This window comes from Aotus nancymaae, unplaced genomic scaffold (genome assembly GCF_030222135.1).
Source record: "Aotus nancymaae isolate 86718 unplaced genomic scaffold, 86718_ANA_hifiasm-v0.15.2.pri h1tg000004l, whole genome shotgun sequence".
Classification (NCBI taxonomy): domain Eukaryota; kingdom Metazoa; phylum Chordata; class Mammalia; order Primates; family Aotidae; genus Aotus; species Aotus nancymaae.
In genome coordinates this window covers 69,389,364-69,396,635 of record NW_026988415.1, presented here as the reverse complement: position 1 = coordinate 69,396,635, position 7,272 = coordinate 69,389,364, and positions in this window count along the sequence as shown.

Here is a 7,272-nt window from a genome sequence, read left to right as displayed (position 1 = left end):
ATTCATGGCTCCTTTATATGAACATAATTGATTTTTGTTTATTGGCCTTGTGTTCTGCAACCCTGCTTAACTTACCTTTTTTGTTCTAAAAGGTTGTTTTTTAAAATAGATTATTTTATATTTTCCAGACACACAGTTGTTTTCTGCAAATAAGAGTCTTTTTAAAATTTCTTCCTTTGCAATGTATGTGCCTTATAATTGTTTTTCTGGCTTTATAGGCCTTCTAATACAATATTGAATAGGGTAGAGTGGGAGGCCACTGTTTTCCACTCTGCATGTTACCTGTAGGTCTTTCATAGATGCCCTTTATTAGGTTAAGCACCTCCATTCTACTTTTAGTTTTCTGAGAATTTTTATCGTGAAAATATGTTGAATTTGCAAATGCCTTTTTCTGTATTATTGATATGATTGTGCAGTCTTTAAATGATTGATACTGAATTTTATTCATTTTTTTAATGTTGAACCAACTTTGCACTCCTTGTATGAAGCCCAGCTAATTGTGATGTATTATCATTTTTTTATATCGTTGGATTTGATTTGTTAATATTTTGTTGACAAGTTTTTATCTATGCCCATTAGAGAGATTGACTTGTAGTTTCCTATTTAAATTTTTTAAAAAATTGTGTATATTATATATTTGGGGCACAGTGTGATATTTTGATATATGTTTACATTGTGGAATGATTGAATCAGCCTAATTAAATCCATTACCTCACATACTTACCAGTTTTTTGATTGAAAATTAATTTCAATTAATTTTAATTGAAAACAATTAAAATTACTCGATTAGCAATTATGAAAAGTATAGTACTTTATTTGTTATAGTCACCATCGTGTGCAATAGAGCACTAAAACTTATTCTTCATGTCTGAGATTTTTTTTTACCTTTTAATCAACATCTCCCCTTTCCCCATCCACCTCACTTTTCTAGTCACTGATAACGACTATTCTACTCTATGTCTATGCATTTGACGTTTTTAGATTCTACATATATAGGTGAGATCTTGTGGTATTTGTCTTTTGGTGCTTGGCTTTTTTCACTCACATGATGTCCTCCAGGTTTATCCATGTTTTCATATAACAGAATTTCCTTCTTTTTAAAGGCTGAATAGTATTCTGTTATGTACGTATATCATATTTTCTTTATCTCATAATGAACATGTAAATTGCTTCTATATCTTAGCTATTGTAAATAATGCTGCAGTGAACACAAGAGTGCAGATATCTCTTTGACATACTGATTCCTTTTTTTTTTTTTTTAGTGTTGCTCTGTTGCCCAGGCTGGAGTGCTGTGGTGCGATCTCGGCTCACCACAGCCTCTGCCTCCCAGGTTCAAGCAATTCTCCTGCCTCAGTCTCACGAATAGCTGGGGATTACAGCTGGCACACGCCACCATGCCTGCCTAATTTTTGCATTTTTAGTGGAGACAGGGTTTCACTATGTTGGCTAGGCTGGTCTCAAACTTCTGACCTCGTAATCTACCACACCTGGTGACATACTGATTTCAGTTCCTTTGCATATGCACCGAAAAGTGGATTGGTGGATTATATGTAAATTTATTTTTAGTTTCTTGAGGAACCTGTACTGTTTTCCGAAATGGCTATATTAATTGACATTTTCACCAACTGCACAAGGATTCCCTTTTCTACACACTCTCACCAACACTTACCATCTTTTGTCTTTTTGGTAATAGCCATACTAACAGGTATGAGGTGATACTTCATTGTAGTTTTTTTTTTTTATTATTGCATTTTAGGTTTTGGGGTACATGTGAAAAACATGCAAGGTTGTTGCATAGGTGCATATGTGGCAGTGTGATTTGCTGACTTCCTCCCCTTCACCTATATGTGGCATTTCTCCCCATGCTATCTCTCCCCAACTCCCCAACCCTTCTGTCCCCTCCACTCCCCACCAATAGACCCCAGTGTATAGTACTCCCCTCCCTGTGTCCATGTGTTCCCATTGTTCAGTACCCGTCTATGAGTGAGAACATGCGATGTTTGATTTTGCGTTCTTGTGTCACTTTGCTGAGAATGATGGTTTCCAGGTTTGTCCATGTCCCTACAAAGGATGCAAACTCATCGTTTTTGATGGCTGCATAATATTCCATGGTGTATATGTGCTACATTTTTCCTGTCCAGTCTATCATCGATGGGCATTTGGGTTGGTTCCAGGTCTTTGCTATTGTAAACTGTGCTGCAATGAACATTCGTGTTCATGTGTCCTTATAGTAGAACAATTTATAATCCTTTGGATATATACCCAGTAATGGGATTGCTGGGTCAAATGGAATTTCTATTTCTAGGTCCTTGAGGAATCGCCACACTGTCTTCCACAATGGTTGAACTAACTTACACTCCCACCAACAGTGTAAAAGTGTTCCTATTTCTCCACATCCTCTCCAGCATCTGTTGTCTCCAGAGTTTTTAATGATCGCCATTCTAACTGGAGTGAGATGGTATCACAATGTGGTTTTGATTTGCATTTCTCTAATGACCAGTGATGATGAGCATTTTTTCATATGTTTGTTGGCCTTCTGTATGTCTTCTTTTGTAAAGTGTCTGTTCATATCCTTCACCCACTTTTGAATGGGCTTGTTTGCTATTTTATTGTAAATCTGTTTTGGTTCATTGTAAATTCTGGATATCAGCCCTTTGTCAGATGGGTAGGCTGCAAAAATTTTTTCCCATTCTGTTGGTTGCCGATTCACTCTATTGACTGTTTCTTTTACCGTGCAGAAGCTGTGGAGTTTGATTAGGTCCCATTTGTCTATTTTGGCTTTTGTTGCCAATGCTTTTGGTGTTTTGGTCATAAAGTCCTTGCCTACGCCTATGTCCTGAATGGTTTTACCTAGGTTTCCTTCTAGGGTTTTTATGGTGTTAGGTCTTATGTTTAAGTCTTTAATCCATCTGGAGTCAATTTTAGTGTAAGGTGTCAGGAAGGGGTCCAGTTTCTGCTTTCTGCATATGGCTAGCCAGTTTTCCCAACACCACTTATTAAACAGGGAATCCTTTCCCCATTGTTTGTTTTTATCAGGTTTGTCAAAGATCGGATGGTTGTAGATATGTTGTGTCACCTCCGACGCCTCTGTTCTGTTCCATTGGTCTATATCTCTGTTTTGGTACCAGTACCATGCTGTTTTGATTACTGTAGCCTTGTAGTATAGTTTGATGTCTGGTAGTGTGATGCCTCCCGCTTTGTTCTTTTTGCTTAGAATTGACTTGGCTATGCGGGCTCTCTTTTGGTTCCACATGAAGTTTAAGGTGGTTTTTTCCAGTTCTGTGAAGAAGGTCATTGGTAGCTTGATGGGGATAGCGTTGAATCTGTAAATTACTTTGGGCAGTATGGCCATTTTCACGATATTGATTCTTCCTAACCATGAACATGGAATGTTTCTCCATCTGTTTGTGTCCTCTCTTATTTCATTGAGCAGTGGTTTGTAGTTCTCCTTGAAGAGGTCCTTTACGTTCCTTGTTAGTTGTATTCCTAGGTATTTTATTCTCTTTGTAGCAATTGTGAACGGCAGTTAGTTCTTGATTTGGCTCTCTTTAAGTCTGTTATTGGTGTATAGGAATGCTTGTGATTTTTGCACATTGATTTTGTATCCTGAGACTTTGCTGAAGTTGCTTATCAGTTTCAGGAGATTTTGGGCTGAGATGATGGGGTCTTCTAGATATACCATCATATCGTCTGCAAATAGAGACAATTTGACTACCTCCTTTCCTATTTGAATACCCTTTATTTGTTTTTCTTGCCTGATTGCTCTGGCTAGAACTTCCAATACTATATTGAATAGGAGTGGTGAGAGAAGGCATCCTTGTCTAGTGCCAGATTTCAAAGGGAATGCTTCCAGTTTTTGCCTATTCAGTATGATATTGGCTGTTGGTTTGTTGTAAATAGCTTTTATTATTTTGAGATAGGTTCTGTCGATACCTAGTTTATTGAGAGTTTTTAGCATAAAGGGCTGTTGAATTTTGTCAAAGGCCTTCTCTGCATCAGTTGAGATAATCATGTGGTTTTTGTCTTTGGTTCTGTTTACGTGGTGAATTACATTTATAGCCTTGCGTATATTGAACCAGCCTTGCATCCCCGGGATGAATCCTACTTGATCATGGTGGATAAGCTTTTTGATGTGCTGTTGTAATCAGTTTGCCAATATTTTATTGAAGATTTTTGCATCTATGTTCATCATGGATATTGGCCTGTAGTTTTCTTTTCTTGTTGAGTCTCTGCCAGGTTTTGGTATCAGGATGATGTTGGTCTCATAAAATGATTTGGGAAGGATTCCCTCTTTTTGGATTATTTGGAATAGTTTCAGAAGGAATGGTACCAGTTCCTCTTTGTATGTCTGGTAGAATTCGGCTGTGAACCCATCTGGACCTGGGCTTTTTTTTGGTGGTAGGCTCTTAATTGCTGCCTCGACTTCAGACCTTGTTATTGGTCTATTCAGTGTTTCGACTTCTTCCTGGTTTAGGCTTGGGAGGAGGCAACTGTCCAGGAATTTATCCATTTCTTCCAGGTTTTCTAGTTTATGTGCATAGAGTTGTTTGTAATAATCTCTGATGATGGTTGAATTTCTGTGGAATCTGTGGTGATATCCCCTTTATCATTTTTTATTGCATGTATTTGGTTATTTTCTCTTTTTTATTAGTCTGGCTAGTGGTCTGTCTATTTTGTTGATCTTTTCAAAAAACCAGCTCCTGGATTTATTGATTTTTTTTGTAGGGTTTTTTGTGTCTCTATCTCCTTCAATTCTGCTTTGATCTTAGTTATTTCTTGTCTTCTGCTAGGTTTTGAGTTTTTTTGATCTTGCTCCTCTAGCTCTTTCAATTTTGACGATAGGGTGTCAATTTTAGATCTCTCCTCTCTTCTCATGTGGGCACTTATTGCTATATATTTTCCTCTAGAGACTGCTTTAAATGTGTCCCAGACATTCTGGTATGTGGTGTCTTCGTTCTCGTTGGTTTCGAAAAACATCTTTATTTCTGCCTTCATTTCATTGTTTATCCAGTCAACATTCAGGAGAAAGTTGTTCATTTTCCATGAAGCTGTGCGGTTCTGGGTTGGTTTCTGAATTCTCAGTTCTAACTTGATTGCACTGTGGTCTGAGAGACTGTTTGTTATGGTTTCTGTTCTTTTGCATTTGCTGAGGAGTGATTTACTTCCAATTATGTGGTCAATTTTAGAGTAGGTGTGATGTGGTGCTGAGAAGAATGTATATTCTGTGTATTTGGGGTGGCGAGTTCTGTAAATGTCTATTAGGTTTGCTTGTTCCAGGTCTGAGTTCAAGTCCTGGATATCCTTGTTAATTTTCTGTCTTGTTGATCTGTCTAATATTGACAATGGTGTGTTGAAGTCTCCCACTATTATTGTGTGGGAGTCTAAGTCTCTTTGTAAGTCTTTAAGAACTTGCCTTATGTATCTGGGTGATCCTGTATTAGGTGCATATATATTTAGTATCGTTAGGTCTTCTTGTTGCATTGATCCTTTTACCATTATGTAATGTCCTTCTTTGTCTCTTTTGATCTTTGTTGCTTTAAAGTCTATTTTATCAGAGATGAGAATTGCAACTCCTGCTTTTTTTTTGCTCTCCATTTGCTTGGTAAATCTTCCTCCATCCCTTTATTTTGAGCCTTTGTGTATCCTTGCATGTGAGATGGGTTTCCTGGATATAGCACACTGATGGGTTTTGGCTTTTTATCCAATTTGCCAGTCTTTGTGTTTTGATTGGGGCATTTAGTCCATTTACGTTTAGGGTTAATATTGTTATGTGTGAATTTGATCCTGTCATTTTGATGCTAGCCTGCTGTTTTGCCCGTTGGTTGATGCAGATTCTTCATTGTGTTGATGCTCTTTACCATTTTGTGTGTTTTTGGAGTGGCTGGTACTGGTTGTTCTTTTCTATGTGTAGTGCCTCCTTCAGGAGCTCTTGTAAAGGTGGTCTGGTGGTGATGAAATCTCTGAGTACTTGCTTGTTCACAAAGGATTTTATTTTTCCTTCACTTATGAAGCTTAGTTTGGCTGGATATGAAATTCTGGGTTGAAAGTTCTTTTCTTTAAGGATGTTGAATATCGGCCCCCACTCTCTTCTGGCTTGTAGAGTTTCTGCTGAGAGATCTGCTGTGAGTCTGATGGGCTTCCCTTTGTCGGTAACCCGACCTTTCTGTCTGGCTGCCCTTAGTATTTTCTCCTTCATTTCAACCCTGATGAATCTGACGATTATGTGCCTTGGGGTTGCTCTTCTAGAGGAATATCTTTGTGGTGTTCTCTGTATTTCCTGGACTTGAATATTGGCCTGCTTTGCTAGGTTGGGGAAGTTTTCCTTGATAATATCCTGAAGAGTATTTTCTAGCTTGGATGCATTCTCTTCGTCACCTTCAGGTACACCTATCAAATGTGGATTAGGTCTTTTCACATAGTCCCATATTTCTTGTTGACTTTGTTCATTCCTTTTTACCCTGTTTTCTCTAATCTTGCCTTCTCGTTTTATTTCATTGAGTTGATCTTCGACCTCTGATATCTTGTCTTCTGCTTGGTCACTTCGGCTGTTGAAACTTGTGCATGCTTCGCGAAGTTCTCGTGTTGTGTTTTTCAGCTCCATCAATTCACTCGTATTCCTCTCTAAGTTGTCCATTCTCGTTAGCATTTTGTCAAGTCTTTTTTCAAGGTTCTTAGTTTCTTTGCATTGGGTTAAAACTTGTTCTTTTAGCTCACGGAAGTTTCCTATTATCCACTTTCTGGAAGCTGATTCTGTCATTTCATCATACTCATTCTTCATCCAGTCTTGTTCCCTTGCTGGTGAGGAGTTGTGATCCCTTTTAGGAGGAGAGGTGTTCTGGTTTCGGGTGTTTTCATCTTTTTTGCGCTGGTTTCTTCCCATCTTTGTGTATTTATCCACCTGTCGACTTTATATTTGCTGACTTTCTGATTTTGGTAAGTTTAAGTCTGCAGCAGCAGAACTCATAAAGCCTCTTTTCTTCCCCCCAGGTGTTCTGTTCCAGGGAGTTAGGGCTTTATGAGTTTCCGCTGTGCTGCTGCCGTTTTCCCTGCCCACAAGGTGGCAGCCTAGTCACACTCAGCCTGAAGAGGCTTTGCTGAGCTGCTGTAGGCTCCGCCCAGCTGCCGTGTGAACTTCCCTGCAGTCCCATTTATATAGGCGTAGTTAGAACTGCTTCCGCTATGTTGGCCCGCCTCTGTAGTGATGCACTCTCTGTAGTGGCGGGTTGCCTTGGCGACGGCAAATTGCCTCGGGAACTGCAGGGTGCCTCCGTA